Genomic DNA, 15,807 nt, shown 5'->3' with positions numbered 1-15,807 from the left:
GACTTACTGTATTCATGAATGTTTCAAGATATTCATACATATTTAACAAAGGGTGTTATGATGATTTACAGCTAAAGGACCAAAAAGTAAAGGCTTTCAAAAGCATAATCAAACATTTAGCATGGTATTGTGAACAGATGTGTTTTTAAGCACTTACTGTCAACATCTGGTTGACAGCTGGGGCGAACGTTAAGGAACATTAGGAGTAAGGTTGTGAAAAGGTATGCATTGAATACATCAATGAACTGAAATAACAGTCAACCCATCTCACAATCTCCAGACACCAAGATTAACTAAAAAATATATTTCTGCACTTTTAATCAAATTCTAAATGAATATTACAAGAGGAAGTATTCATTCAAGTAGATCCAAGAGCTTTAAACATAATTAACAAATGTTTAAGAAACAATCATAAAACTACAGTAAATACTGTATATATACTCTGTATCCTTTATCATACAGTACTTTTCATTTATTTTTACTACTGTGATAACTTAATGCCCGTGTTTTATAATTAAAATACAATTAGGAGTTTTAGTACTTTCAGGCAAACCCTACATTTGCGCGAAAGATAACTTTCTGCATTAAGGAAGAGCTTTAAAAATGTCATTAGCTTTAATTTGCTTGGCCAAAGAGCCCAATAGCTGCTGCACTGGCAGAGCAAGAGGAAAGTTGCAGAGGCTGTCAGGCAGGGATCACAGTGGAGAAAATCCTGACACATTTAAAACACCTTGTCTAAGGGGTGGAAAAGCAAATCTGGTTTTCCTCCTGGACTTTTATAATCATATAATGTACATGTTACAACTGTCTCATGCATCTTTTAAGTTGCTTCATGAGTTCCTAGAAACAGCTGTCTTTTTGTTCCTTTTTAAAAGGGGGAAGTGAACCTGGCAAGACATACTGTAATTGTTATGAATATGGTCCTTTATGTGACGTTATTAACTTATAATGAGGTTTAACTTCAGATGCTGGATAACAAGTGTCTCCCAGAATTTAATTCCATTCCTTATCTATTGCAAAGAATGGACATTGATCTGGCTGCTGTCACTATTGAATCTATTAATGAAACTATAGTAAATATACAGTACAAGACTTTTGCCCTCTGTTGAAATATTTGCTCTGAAATAGCACTTCATCATCATTTTTTCAGACCTGCGGCTGCCAGTTTGCAAATATTTCTTGGTTATGAATCTAATAATGCTTTTACAAAATGTGAAAACTTTTGATACTAGTTTATTTCAAGGAGATTTCCTGTTAGGCAGTGTGAAGTATTCAAATTCTGGCCTAAGAGTTTGCAGTGGCTTTTGGCAGGTCTCCACCACCATTGTATTGCATTTGTAGTTGATGGCCTGCCAAAGCCTAAAATCTTATTAGGCTCAGAACCTCTTCACTTGAAAGATGGCAAAATGAGAGGAAGGATGTAATGGGGCCCAAGGCAGGTAGCCCTTTGTTGCTCTTAACAAGATAAATTAAGATCCCTGATTGCACATTTGAGACCGATTTAACAGCTCTAATTCTGCAAGGTCTGTGCCTGCAGACATTCACTAGCGGAAGCAAGATAAGATGTTCTGTGTAATGTTATCAATTTTTCACATGAGAGCATCTCTCTTCTTTGCCACTTTGAGATATAAAATACACTCGTATCTGGGCTAATTGGCTGATTCAAGGTATTTGTGCAAAATCATATATTTTTGAAAGTATACATTTACTGAGGGTGGTGCAGTAGTTAGCATGGCAGCCTCAGAGCTCTGGGGCCCTGGGTTCAATCCCAAGCCTGGGATGCTGTCTGTGTGGAGTTTGTATGTTCTCCCTGTGTCTGCATGGGTTTTATTCCATGTTTACCTGTTTCCTCCCACCGTCCAGAAACATGCTGGTAGGTTAATTGACTTCTGGGAAAATTGGCCCTAGGTGTGAGTGTGTGTGTTTGTGTCTGTGTGTGCCCTACAATGACCTGGCATCCTGTCCAGTTTCATGCTGGGATAAGTTCTGGCTCCCCTGAGACCCTAATTTGGAGGAAACAGTTAGAAAATGGATGGACAGATGGATAAGTTTAGTAAGTATAAGTACTGTAAGTAACTAGTTTTTAAATTGTACTTTTCATTTTTTGTTCAGCAAAAATGAGCTTTACATGTTGTAATGAGTAGGAGTTTCTCCTTTCTTTATGGTTTGACCAATTTCCCTGCGCACCTGTGGAAAACACTGAAGTGTGTGGATGTTTTCACTTCAGGCTGTTCTACACCTAAATGAAGCATCGGCTTACAGTATTACAAAACTCCAATTCAGTACATTTAATATGACATTTAGCTTTATGAGATTCCACAATTGAAGGATTACTTTCTTATTACAATAAGAGTACCATTTATCATATTTTTAAAGAGCCTCAAGCATTTCAAATCAGTGTCCCAGATGGTGCCCCTCTCATACAGTGGTGTCTCATCTCCATTTCTGAAGTGTAAACTGATGGGTTTAGGTGTTGTTCATCAAATACTGTATGTCAGGGGCTTAGGTGAGGTAATCAGAATTCTGTATGTATTCTCTGGGGGAATGTAAAGGCCAATTCTTCAAAGACAATGCTAATTACATATTGGCCCTTGATATCCCTGGGAACAGATTGCATTCCCAATGCTGAAGCTGCATGAATGGATTTTTTTTCTAAAGAAACCTCTCCCATCGGTCAATTTGGCTTTCTAATGTTGACTTTGAGGACATCGCTGTACCACATGACACATTCTTAAAGAGAACAACTTACAATAGGGATGATACCAGAGACAGAAAAAAAAATTAGAAAAAAATAAAGGGAGCTTCTAGAAACAAATTATAAAAGGTATTCAGTATTCAAACATATAACAAATAACAGAATTGGTGTATCACCTCCCTTGAATGACAATATTTAACTGAGCAGCATCTTGAGCTGAGGCTTTTTAATAGCGTAAACAGAGAGCTGGCTTAAAGCTTTACTGAATGGAAATTTTTAAAGCAGAAGATGTGTCCTGGGTTTGAGCTGCAACCACATTGTCACCATGTGACTGCGCAAAGCCTCTAATCCCATTGTGAGCATGAAATCTGCCCCAAGAGGCATGTCAATTAAAAAAGTATGCAGCTTCATCAGGTAGTGTATGCTTAATCTGAAATGGTACCGTATAGAGTCAGAAATTCTAATCTTCAGGGTACAATGAGGGGATTAGTATTCTAGTCTCAATAATTAACCTTCAAAGTATTAGGCTTCTGTGTTAAATGTATTACTATCATCCTGATTACTTGTGAAAGAATCATGTTCTGTAATTGTTAAATATCACATACTTTATATTACATAGTTTCTAAGATGTATATTGTATATCTCATGTAATGTAGTATGTTACATATTTTGAATTTAATGCAAAGACCATGGTGAAATTGCAGGATTATATGTTTTTGGGTATTTTTTCTGCTCTTGCTGATTAGATTGATTTCTTTGATCAAAGTGCTGTGACCTGCATCATTAATTATTCCAAAGTGTGGATTTCTGGAATAATGTATTTTTTCAATATAGTGTTGGTACTTTGGGTATAAAACATTTTACTTGTGGATGTTTTTGTCTTTTAATTTAGAAACCCTACTTATTATACTGAAATCCTATCCTAGTCTGTTTCTTAATGAAATGTCATGATATTTGTATTAAATCATATTTGTATATTACTGAATAACCTTATTTCAGATAAAGGTTTTCAATACACATGTCTGGAACGTAATGAAACCTGTGATTACAGATATACAGTAAATACTGGATTCAGGTGTCCACAAATTTGATAATTTTATAGAACATTAGATAACATTTACTTTTGAGGACACAAGGTCATAAATCTACAGCTGTAGTCTCAGCACTGTGTAATAATATGCTGTATGTCCAAGAACTCAGTCATTTGTAGTATCAGGCACCTTAAATAATCTAATCCTAACAGCAAATAACAGAATAGTCTGTAACACCGATTTCACATTTCTTTCTCTGAATACCGTTCAAATCTTTTCCATGAAAATTCTAGACAGATCTGTTAATGAAAGCTTCAGAAAAGATCTCATAAGCCTATTACATAAAGATTTTACAGAGCTCTATTACTGAATAATGAAACAAAATGTGGGGAATCTGCTAAATTTATATCCATACATTTTTACAGCAGTAAAGATCTAGTTACATTATTGACAGGGAATATCAATTAACTGGGCACTGTCAATCCATTAAACCCTCACAGGAAATTGTATTGTCTACTGATTATTAGCTCTTAAATAAGACATATTTTACTGCACATAGTCATATTACCTAAAACCTCTTGACTTCTTACTCTGTCCTACCAAAATATTAAAAAAGGTATTTTTCACAGAACCCATCCTGTCTGTAAAATATCCCATAAGGACTGTAAAGTCAAAACAGGGTGTTTGTTTTTTACCCCCAGGGTGCTGTACAATTAGAAAAGAGGCTTAGTTGTTTGTAGCTTGGCCCTTGCATATTGCTGTAGGCAACAGCAAGCCTGGCTAAACTGTCAATTCAGACAGCCTCAAAGGTTTACAAGCAGCATTTGGCAAAAACATAGTCACTGAAGCAAAGAAAATGATGCCAGATTTTGTAATATTTGAAAAACCGCTGAGTGGTCCCATTTCTCCATGGGTATCTGTGATCATGTAATGGAACTGATGTGACAGTGTACTGCATCTGTACTCACTGTGGTGAGAGGAACCACTACTGGTATTGTTCTCTAATATTTTGATAGGGCAATATATTATAAAGTTTTCTGCACTTTTAGTCAATCTCTCAAAAAAGCTGTGTTTAATGAAATACTCAATAGTTTTTAAACCAGTTAGTCTTATTTTATGTGATATTTTATGAAAGGACTTGCATCCAGTTTTCAAATAAAGGATCTTCATTAACATATCACTTACCATATCTCATGTGAGCTATGATTCTATGTTCTTATGTCAAACAAAACAAAAACCTGATATTCAATCACTCTCAGTGACTTTCAATAAAATAAACAAAATTGCGGTGTATGTCTGTTAAAAACCTTAGAAAATAAAACACATGCTTTTTATTATTCATAAGAGACTGCTTCAGTATACATAAGATACACCAAAACAACTGAAATCATTAAAATTGTTTCTTCATCAGCTTAATTACCAAATTTTATGTGCCCCCAAACCTCTTAAAAGCCAGGTTAATCAATATAAAAAATCTGAAACAGTCCTCATTTGAAAGATCAGGACCTTTCCCGGAATGATAATGATTTCCACAAGCCTCTTGCCATTCCAACTGGCATATTAAAATTAGCAATGTAAATCCACTTTAAAAGTATCTCATAATAATAGTAAAACGGATAATTCTCTCAGAGTGACTTCCAGTACTTTAATGAAATTCTTTCATTTCACATCTCCCCCAGAGCACTTTATAATATCCTAATGAAATCCATATTTCACATCAGGTGTCAAAGATGGAGTTTATCTTCTTCACACTTTTCTCCATCCACCCCCCCATCCACTGTGACTTGTGTGTAGTATAAATGGAGCAAATTATAAGGGTGATGTTTTTAGGCTTAGACACCAGACCTGCCTATACTAAAAAGAAAGTCTTGTATATGCTTACTTTTCTTTTCAGTATTATCGAAGTGCTTAACTAAAATAGAGTTGCTGATGTTCTTCTGATATTAAGCCTGTAATTAGTGAAATCTTATAAAAAATACAGTATATAGACAGAATTCCAATAAGTAAACGCTACTACGTTACGCTATTAATTAAAAACAGTGGCAAATAAAATTCATATTGTAGGCATAGATGTAAAACTAACGTAACGTAATGTGGTTAGCAATGCATTGGCCTATCATGTACAATATGAGCTAAGCAGGCTGGAAGGCTTGTTGTTTGCTGTGCTGTCAAAGCCTTTCAGTGGCTGTGTAGTCTTATCACATTCAGCTGGATGTCATGTGTCATTTTATTCCTTCACCTACCATTGTCCATGCCTCCTGTTTGAAGAAACTGAAAGGACAGCCTGGATGGTTTGGATAACACGCTTGTGTGAGGTGATTAAACAAAAATAAAACCTAGATTTACTCAGTTGCCATTCTGACTGATGGGATGGATTGAGGTGATGGCTGTTAGCAGCTTGGAGCTTAGAAAGCTGGAACCATGAAGGTTTAGATCTTTACCTGCAGGGGGACTAAAATTAATTTTGCATTGTGTAAAATAAGAAGCAGATACATGGCATTTTATCATATTTCACTGTACTAAAACTCCAACAGTGGAATGTGAAAAAACATAACCACAACCTTAAACTTGAAATCTTGCTGCCGGCCAAACATCTAAACTTGTTAATCGCCACTGCTGGTTCAGACACAGCTTCTAAATCCTCTTTATTTTCCCCTTACTTGGCAGGGGATAACTGCACGCTTTTTACTTTGTTTTTTTCCTAACACAAAAAACACATTCAGGGTAGGGCCACAGTCAACACTGTGCTGAAAAGCTTCGGGTGGTGTTCAGAATGTTCCATCAAGCTCTCTTTGAAATTGAAGTCTGGCTTTGTTATGTAACTCATAACCTAATTACGGAACCAGTTTTCAGAACAGCTTAAGATGAATCAGGATGCTGTTATTCATACCACAAAAAAGTAATTGTGATTCCTGTTCTATAGAAGAAGACATTTTTGAATGACATAAACCAAGGTCTTGTCTCAAGTGTGGACTCTAATGTTAGCTTTCTGAATGTTAGCTCTTTTTACAGAGCCAGGATGCTACCCTGAATCTAAAGACATTCTCTAAGCAAGGATAAAAATGTCTGTCCCTTGTTTAGGTTGTAAAGTAATGGATGATGGAAATAGGAGATTCATAGAGTAACCTGTATTTACTGTTTGCAGGCATAGAATTTTATTTTTCATTTTCTACATGAGTAGGGAGTATTCTTGAACTTTGGTTTCTGACTTCACTAAGTATTGCCCCACCACCACACAGCAATAAAAAAATTATTACCTCTATTGGGGCTTTACTGTTAGATGTTATGGGATTCTTGGTTGTAATGAAAGGGGGAATAAATACTATACAATACATGTTGTTGTAGCAATTTATGCAATTATTTCACTTTTATGGCTTTATGTGACTGTTAGCTGCATGCTTTATCCATACTGGTTTCCTCCTGGGCCAAATCATTAGAAAAACAGAAAACAGATTGTAAGCTCCAATATTCTAGCAATATGTAATTTATTAGTTTATTTTGCAGAGGTGGAATAAACACGGCAGATCCTACTATTTAAAAGTAATTAAGCTGAAAACATTTTCGACGGACGGATGCAAGATATCAAAGAAGTTTTTAATACAGACACATGTACATACTACATGTGAGTTACATGTACAGTATAAGATGGAAAATATAAGATAGAAAAAACTGCAAGGACAGCACAGAAGTGTCTAACTATGAAAAAAGGCATGAATATTTGGTCAGAAGATTTCAAATCTGAGTCATGTTTCATTTCATTCCAAGTACTAAGGACTCAACCGCTACATGCAGTATACAGTACATTCTGACAAGTGTCCATGCTTTGAAATTTGTTTAGAATTTAATTTAGGTGTTAAATATTTGTGTTCCCCACTTATTTGTGGTTTTCTCTGACAAAAAAGTTCAGAAACAAGATCTGAAACAACATCTGACCACACTGTCATATTTTGTGTTCAAGGAACATGAAATATAGCTGTACTTCTTTCCATAAGAACGATTTCAGCAAATAAATGCATCCGAGTCTGATTTAAAGGAACCTCAGTCTCCAGAGAACCTCACAAAACCCTTCTATACAAATACGTAGGTTGATTTACTTCTAAGAGAATCAATGGTAGTTCTGTTCCAGATAATTTCCAAATGTTTTTTTTTTCTTTAAGCACAAACAACCAAATCTCATACATTATAGAAAATAGAGATTCTTTAATTTTGGCCATTTACAGCGCAATGTGTCTTTAAACACATTCTTAATGGATCTTTTCCAAAACTGTTTTCCTTCTTATGTATTGCAGTAGAATGCGATGTAAATGTGAATAGAAAGAGCATGGAAGACTAGTGGTTTGGTCCATACACCAATATACTGTAAATGTGTGCTATTGTGTCACAAACAATTTGAAGTCTGTGCTGTTTTGCACAGCTTGAAGTTTTATTCAGAACGAAAGCAACAGACGGTTACATCATCTTTTTTTTTCCAGTGAGGAATTTCTTTATTGTTTGATAATGCACCCATAAAACAGAATATGATTAAGAATATATAATAGTAAACCAAGCCACAAATCTTAAATCCCCATCCCTCCAACCCCCACGCCGGATGGCAGCCAGTTCTCATCCTGTAAAATATACACCACCAACAGTCAGCCAAAATAAAAAGCAGGTGTATGAAGACAGGTGAGAGAAAAGAGAATGCCAAAGAGAAAGAAAAAATGACTACAGCAGAAGCTTTGTGATTATTGCAAACTGTCCAGTCTCCAGCCCCATGCATCTGGGCTGTAGAAGCCTCACAAACAAAACATCCAAAAAGAAAAGTGCTTATGAATGATGGGGAAGACTGCAAGGAGAGTGCCAACACAGAGCTATCAGCATCTTGGCTGCTGCAGTACTAGCAAGGAAATCAGTGAGGAATCGTCATTCTACAGGGGGAGATGTGAAAAACAAGGTATTTTGCTGGTTGTTTCACAAGTATTCTAGATAAAGAAGAACACATTTTCGCCATGAAAAGTATGTCTTGGGAACTCCCAAAACCTGGCATTTCAGAATATTCAATGCATGTTCCCATGCAATGTTGCTCTTATGAATGATGAGGTCTCTTGACCAAACAGACATCACAGGAAGTGGTTTACAAAGCTGTCTCAATAAGAAAAAAAAATTCCAAAGGAATGTCTAGAAATTATTCAATTCCATTAGGATATATAAACATGCACTGATGACTGTAAAAACATTTAGGGCCCTGTGTTCAAAACACTCAGTCACTTAAATCCTCATTACATTCTGAGGGGATTTAAGGTTTACATGATCTGAATGCAGGCCCCTTAATTTGCATCTCTATATAATATCAATAGAATATGCTTTCTTTCTGTAGGCTCATAAATAAACATCAATTTATGAGTAGTGACATTATGCAGGAGAATAAACTGTTTAAAAAACAGCAGTGAAAATAACCTTGAATTAACTGACATTTTTATTTCTCTAAAATGCCCCCAATACACCTCATACATGTAATATAAATTCTGACAAACTATGCAAACAAGTCTAAAAATGGGTTATACAGTACAATACTGTATTCAAGATGTGCAAATTTTCTTAAAAGAACAGCTCAGCAGCTCACCAGATAGTAGCCATCCAGCCAAAATCAAAGAGCTAATCAATCTGACTTAAAATAAAATTAAAAGTTTGTATTATACTGTATGACAATGAATGTTAATGAATGAATGAATATTTCAATTGCAAACAGATGAAGTCACAGCCACATTCTTACTGGCTCTCCAAATATTCCCAATACTAAAAGTAGAATTTACACACTACTGTATGTAACCTTAAACTTCAACACTTTTTCCCATTTGACATCTACAAATCCCAAACAATTCAAACAAATTGGACTGATGAAGCATGGAATGCAATTATGATTTTCATTCTAGTGTCATACATTGGGTTATAGCTTAAAAAAGAAAGGCACAAGCTTATAAAGCCTGTCAAGCCTGTCAAAAAGACACAGAGAGATTAATTTAAGAAATTGAGTCTTGGAGTTACATAGCAAGAGCTGTGGTCATGCTTGTCAGATTGTTTGCCTGTGGCACTAAAATTAGCAAATGCCAAAGGATCCTCTTCAGTCGATTTGAAACAAATTGTGTCAGGATTTTGTAAGGAATTCTAGGATATTGAGGACGTAGAGGTGTATAATAAAAGGGCATATGATAATAGTTTAGGATCAGCACTGAAGATAAATAGTAAAGGCAAAGCTGGAGTCCAGTTAAATACAAGTGCCATGGAGTCATCAAGAGTGGTGAAAGAGATTTAATGATTTTGAAATTAATGCTTTGATATAATATGTAAAAAGGGCATTAAAATAGATAAAGGCAGAGTTTTTGCAAACGAAATGACTTAGAGAATGGTTATTGAAGAGAATGCTCATGTAGAAGACGTCATCTGCTCCATTATGAGCTTAAGATGAAAAAGCTCTGCCTTAAGAAAAAAACAAACAAACACAACCACTAATAATACACCATTAGAAAACTAAGGATGGCTATGCCAAGATGACCTCAGGTAGCACATTTTTATTTTTCATGCAATCTGCAATTACTGCCACTTCAGAAGACATAAACACACCAGAGAAGACAGATATCAGAAAGTGTAACCAAGTTCATCATATGGGTTTTAATATCATGTTCTCACTGTCAAATACATTTTGTTTTTCCCCTCTACTGCAGTAATGGAAAAGCTAAAGCACAGACACAGCAATAAGCTATCACTCTTCCATTAATACACTTCCATGGAAAAACATGAAAAAAACTTTGACACAGAATGAATCTTTGCTTGAAATTCAATAGCTGATGGAGGGACCAAACAAAGATGTGCATTTATTGTTTTGTGTTATTGCACAGACGTGTTTTAATTTTAATTTTACACACCTGCCTTTACCTGAATAGCACCTAAATTTAGGTTTGCCATAATACAGAGTTTAAATGCAATCAACATATACAGTACTAGTTTTCAAGTTTTCTTTTCAGTTTTTACTGATGTTTAATTTCTTTCAACCATCAAAATTGAGTTTGAGCATTCAGGTGTTGATTACAAATATTCTTTTTAAAAAATGAGTGCACTTCATATACAATTCAACAAAATTGAACACCACTGGAAGAGGGTGATTACTTTTGCAAGACACTGTAAAGACCTGTAAAAGACTAGACATAAGACAGATATAATACAGCCTGTGCTGTTTGACTACACACACAACAGGGAATTAAGAAGCTGCAACAGGAATATTGTTTGGTGGAACTTCTGTATTACTTTTGGAATGACCCAATATCAAAGTTATTTAGATATAGCATTGCAATATGAACAACATTGTTTAATTGAGAAATAAACAGGACTCTTTCTATAGCATGATGAAAATATACATATTATATGTCTACAAGGTTTCGTAAGTGTTATTTTTTTGTAGGCTTTTTCATTTGGGGTTCATGCAACTATACTTTGCCTCAAGGATAATGAGGTTACTTCAAGTTATACAGGCTCTGACATTAAGTAAAATCTCATTAAGCAACCCACGTAAGGGAGGCATTAATTTTTATGCTGGACACTAAAAAAGGCACTCAATCCCTGTACATTAAAGCTCATCCTATTAAAAGAGAGTTCCTCAAGCACCTGCAGAAGGTAAGATCAATCCAGAGATGTAGTCATTTGGTCTCTCAAGAGCTAAATTGGAACTTTGAGTCCCTTTCCATCTTGGGACTGGCTGATACACTGATACAGGTAGAAAATAGAAGAATTCAATTTTTCTGCTTCTAGGGACACAGGTACTGATTACGATCAAAGCTCATAGCTATGTTTTCATAGCTTCACTTTTATTAGAAAATGTGAACAGCACCATATGCACAGTACAGATCCTCCATCCCTCCCTCCCTCCATTTTCTACCTGCCTCTTCCAGTTCAGGGTTGTGGGGGAGCTGAGCCTATCCCGGCGAGCAAAGGGCAGAAGGCAAGGTATCCTGGACAAGATGCCATTCCTTTGCAAGGCACACACAGACACACACTCACACCAGAGCTAATTAACCTACCAGTACGTTTTTTGCACCTGGAGGAAACCCACATGAAAGCTGGTTGTAGTATATAGACTATGTACAGTAAGCATAAAAAAATGTGCCACTTACTGTATAAAAAAAAGATACAATTATTATTGGTGTAGTGTCATATAAAATGACAGAGTCCTGATGTTGGTAAAAGAAGAGTAGTTTATTACGCATGCATGTGGGAGAGTAGCTTTCCTCAGCCAGTCTCTCTGAACGGTTATAAAGTTTAACAAACAAAGTATTAGCACGTATCATATGACTTGCTAACTGTCGACTTAGTACTTTCTGTTCTTATGCTGGTCTAACAGAAAAACACCTGCTTATATGGTACTTTGCCAGAACTCAGCATTCACAAAACAGGATGTTACAAGTTCCGCATAGAAGTTATATGAAATCATCAATGGACAGAACTTGCTATGCGATTCCTGCTGACAGGCAAAGAATATGCAGGTTGATCTTTAGGAGAGAAGTTGTTAAAAGCTTTCATTCTGGATTCCTAATTGGGAAAAGGACAAGGCATTTTAATCAAATGAGCAATGCGCTGTGTTAACAACAAATTCATGTATACCTTGCCAAAGAACACTGTAACCCTAATGGGGTATTGCACTACACAATATACAACATTCTTTTTTATAGTAATGGAAAGAAAGATTGAGGCAGTAACGTGTACCACTGTGGCATTATTAGCAAGTCGTATTTCATTTCCTGCCAAGGCACATTGATACAATGCTGTAATGGAGTATGCTTTGTGTGACTCACGGCTAAATTAAAGATGTAATTCCCAGTGAACAGCTTTCACCACTACCACCCTTGCAAAAGGCAGCTCACTTGATTTGTACAAGGCAGAGAAGAATGCACATTACGCTCAAACACAGATAATTTTTTTAGCTTTTTCCAAATCACATTCAGTTTCTTGCTTCCATAAAAAAGGTTAAACTTAAGATTATAGGAAAAACGAGAGGTGACCTTTCAGCCTATCTTTCATGTTCCATTGGGTGCAATTTTCTACAGACCAGTCCAGACTCTTTCTGGTGGTCCCCGGTTAAAGTCACTACTAAACAGGATATTCTCCAATTATGCACATAATTGTAATTCCTTTAATTAACCTGAAGAAAAAGTAAGACTAATAGTTAAGTGATTTAAGATTGCCCTTTTTCTTCTAGTTATGGGTACTATATTGGTGTTTTATTCCATTCAACTGCAAATGTTCACTAGTGAATTAATTAGTCTCTAACTATAGTTCCATGTTTGCTTTTGTTCTCTCTGTCTCTTTTTAGAAATATGTTAGGCTATGCCTTGATTAAACTTGAGACGTATGCATTTTTTATACAGGTATCCCTCTGGCAGAAATACTTACTGTTAACTTAGCAAAACACATATTAAATCCAAAAAAACAACTGGTAAGATAAATGAAGTAATCAAATTAAAAAGGATGAGGCAGTGATACAACCAGTACAACCAGCAGTCAGCTTGCTGCAGCTACAAGCTAGAGTTTCAGTGCACAGCACCTTTGTCTTTTGCTGCAGAGACAAGAGGCCATTCAGAGTTAGTCCTCCTCCTTGTGTGATTGGTTTGCCACGACAAGTGACATCTGTTTTTTTGTATAAATACATTTGAAAGCTGGCAGTCCAATGCATTCATTAAGTAGATTTGTTCATGTATTGTTGTTCTAATGCATTATTGCCCTTTTTATTGTTTATGACCTCAAGGGTACTGACGAAGTTAAATCCAAGGGACTTCAGCATCAGCAGTGAAAATGAAGCAGAAGACACAAACAGAAACATATGATGAAGTGCATTTAAAATTGAAAAGCACTCCCCTGCCATAGAAAGAAGCTGATATCCTTTCAAGAAACAGCTGCATGAAATCAATTACTAGCATTCAACCATGCTAGATGTCTAGATGGAATGAATGACTTCCCCTTATTTTTTTAATAATTATGTGCCACCTTCCTTCACAATTCTGGTTTTCCTATAGATCATCTCAAAGAAAATTAAATCAGAAATGCACTCTCAATGAATAACAAAAAATAAATAAATTGCGATTTCTCTCCCTCTCCATAATTCTCCATAAATTCTCAAATTAACTTAGCATATCGAAAGTTCTTTGAATTTTTTGAGTTTTGAATTTTTGAAAGTTTTGAATTTGTTTCATCTGCTGAAGACAGTGTTGGGACTTTAATTTAAAAATGTACCAGTGATGCTAAGTCAAAGACATGAAATCAGGGAGTCACTGGTCACACATTACAAGAAAATGCTATATAAAACCCCAACCATCACTACTACTATGCACACCCATTATACTGTATACCCATTATATACTTTGCATATAAAAACAAAACCTTTTTTGAACCCATGAGTGAATGTGTAATTCAAGTTCCTAAAGTTCATAAAATACATAAATCAACCTTTAATGGGGCTGTTTACAACTAATTAGAAGCTATGTACTGTATCTACTTCTAATGGCAGATTGGCTCTAACTGCAAACCCTTTTGATGTCGGCCTTTCACATTCATACAGTATACTGTATAACAAAACCTGATGAAATCTTTGCACCTCAGTTTCATAATCCATATTCATCTAGCAGGATCATCTTCAGCTGGGGTTTAGAGGGGGTAAAAGTGTGTGTGCTTCAATTGCACATTCCACTGGTTTCTCCATTTGTAAATAGAATGGAGATTTGGGAGCTACTGTTACCTGGGAAGGTGACGAAGGTTATGGGTTTCATGATCCTTAAGCTTCAATGACCCACCACTGAGTACCTATTCAATTAACTGGAAGTTCCCAATATTTTGGCCGGTGAGTGTAGAACCATTACTATTCAACAGCTTACAGTAAGTGCAGACTGACTACAAATTTTCCTTTCTTACTACAAATTATATTTTGGCCAGCATTTTGCTTGCTAGCTTTAAGGCTAACCCCCAGTGAGCCAGACTCCATTCGCTGTATCATTGGCATCTTTTCAGTCTCATACTAGAAGAAAATATAATACTTCACTTTCATTTTGTCACTTTAAATCAAATCTACAGATGATATACTGTACTGTAGTTTTAGCTCATATCAGACTGGTTTTATTTATTGCTGTGGTTCAATTCAGTGATAGTTACATTTAAATGAAATTCTTTTTTTTTTGGTTAACTATGAAATTAAAAAATATTTTCTTGGCACAGAAAAGACAAACAGGATGTCGGTGATTTTGACAAAATTAATGTGAGGCTATAGCTCATGAAATGCACAAAACAGTGCTGTGCAAAGAGGTTTCATAAGTAACATTTAATGACTATGTCTGTATGGCTTTAGAATTGAATAATGGATGTTCGTTCATATATTTGAGTGCATCATTAACTAAATCCTTTAAGTGTCTCACAATATTTGGATTAGAAAGGCAGCATTAATTTGCTGCTGCAGTTGTAATGCCATGTTAAGCTGAAATTGCTCTTTTGTTTTAGCAAGCTGTTTTTTTCTCTTGTATGGTAAAATTATATATTTATTTATTGATTGTTTAATCAACAAACCATTGCAACCATTATACTGTTGTACTTTAGCAAAATCACACTTTTTTAACTTCTACTGCAGTTGTGCATAGACAGATTTAAGAGTCTTTTAATTTACTATACAAAAATGGAAAATATAACAAATAGAAATTCAAAATTAAATGTCTGATATAAGCAGTAAAAAAATGCGCATACTGTAAACACACTCACATTTTCTCTGTCTGAGAAAAATAAATCTGCTGTCCCATGTTCATTGTACAATTTGATTATAAGCAGCATATAATAATTCAACCCCTGAAAGCTACAGCAGCACATTTATACAAAAATTAGTATGATTTTGGAAACTACAGTACATGTAATATATTAGTTCTTATTGTACAACATAGCCACAGAGTTGTGTGCTATTATATCCTAATAATTCACAAGTCCATGAAATTATGCAATTGACAGTAGATGCTTTTGATTATTGAATATATATATATATTTTATATTATATAAAATTATATATAATTTCTCATCTAATTA

General features: G+C 35.3%; 1 protein-coding gene across 2 annotated transcripts in view; it reads left to right on the top strand.

Moving 5' to 3' along the window:
• asic2 (acid sensing ion channel subunit 2) overlaps nt 1-15,807 on the top strand; it is a 359,162-nt gene that overhangs the window by 311,207 nt on the left and 32,148 nt on the right. The gene's annotated exons all lie outside the window — the stretch shown is intronic.

The sequence above is a fragment of the Atractosteus spatula genome, chromosome 26 (genome assembly GCF_055471065.1).
Source record: "Atractosteus spatula isolate fAtrSpa1 chromosome 26, fAtrSpa1.hap1, whole genome shotgun sequence".
Taxonomy (NCBI): Eukaryota; Metazoa; Chordata; class Actinopteri; order Semionotiformes; family Lepisosteidae; genus Atractosteus; species Atractosteus spatula.
Note: the sequence above shows the minus strand (reverse complement) of the source record. Positions and strands in the feature narration are given on the sequence as shown.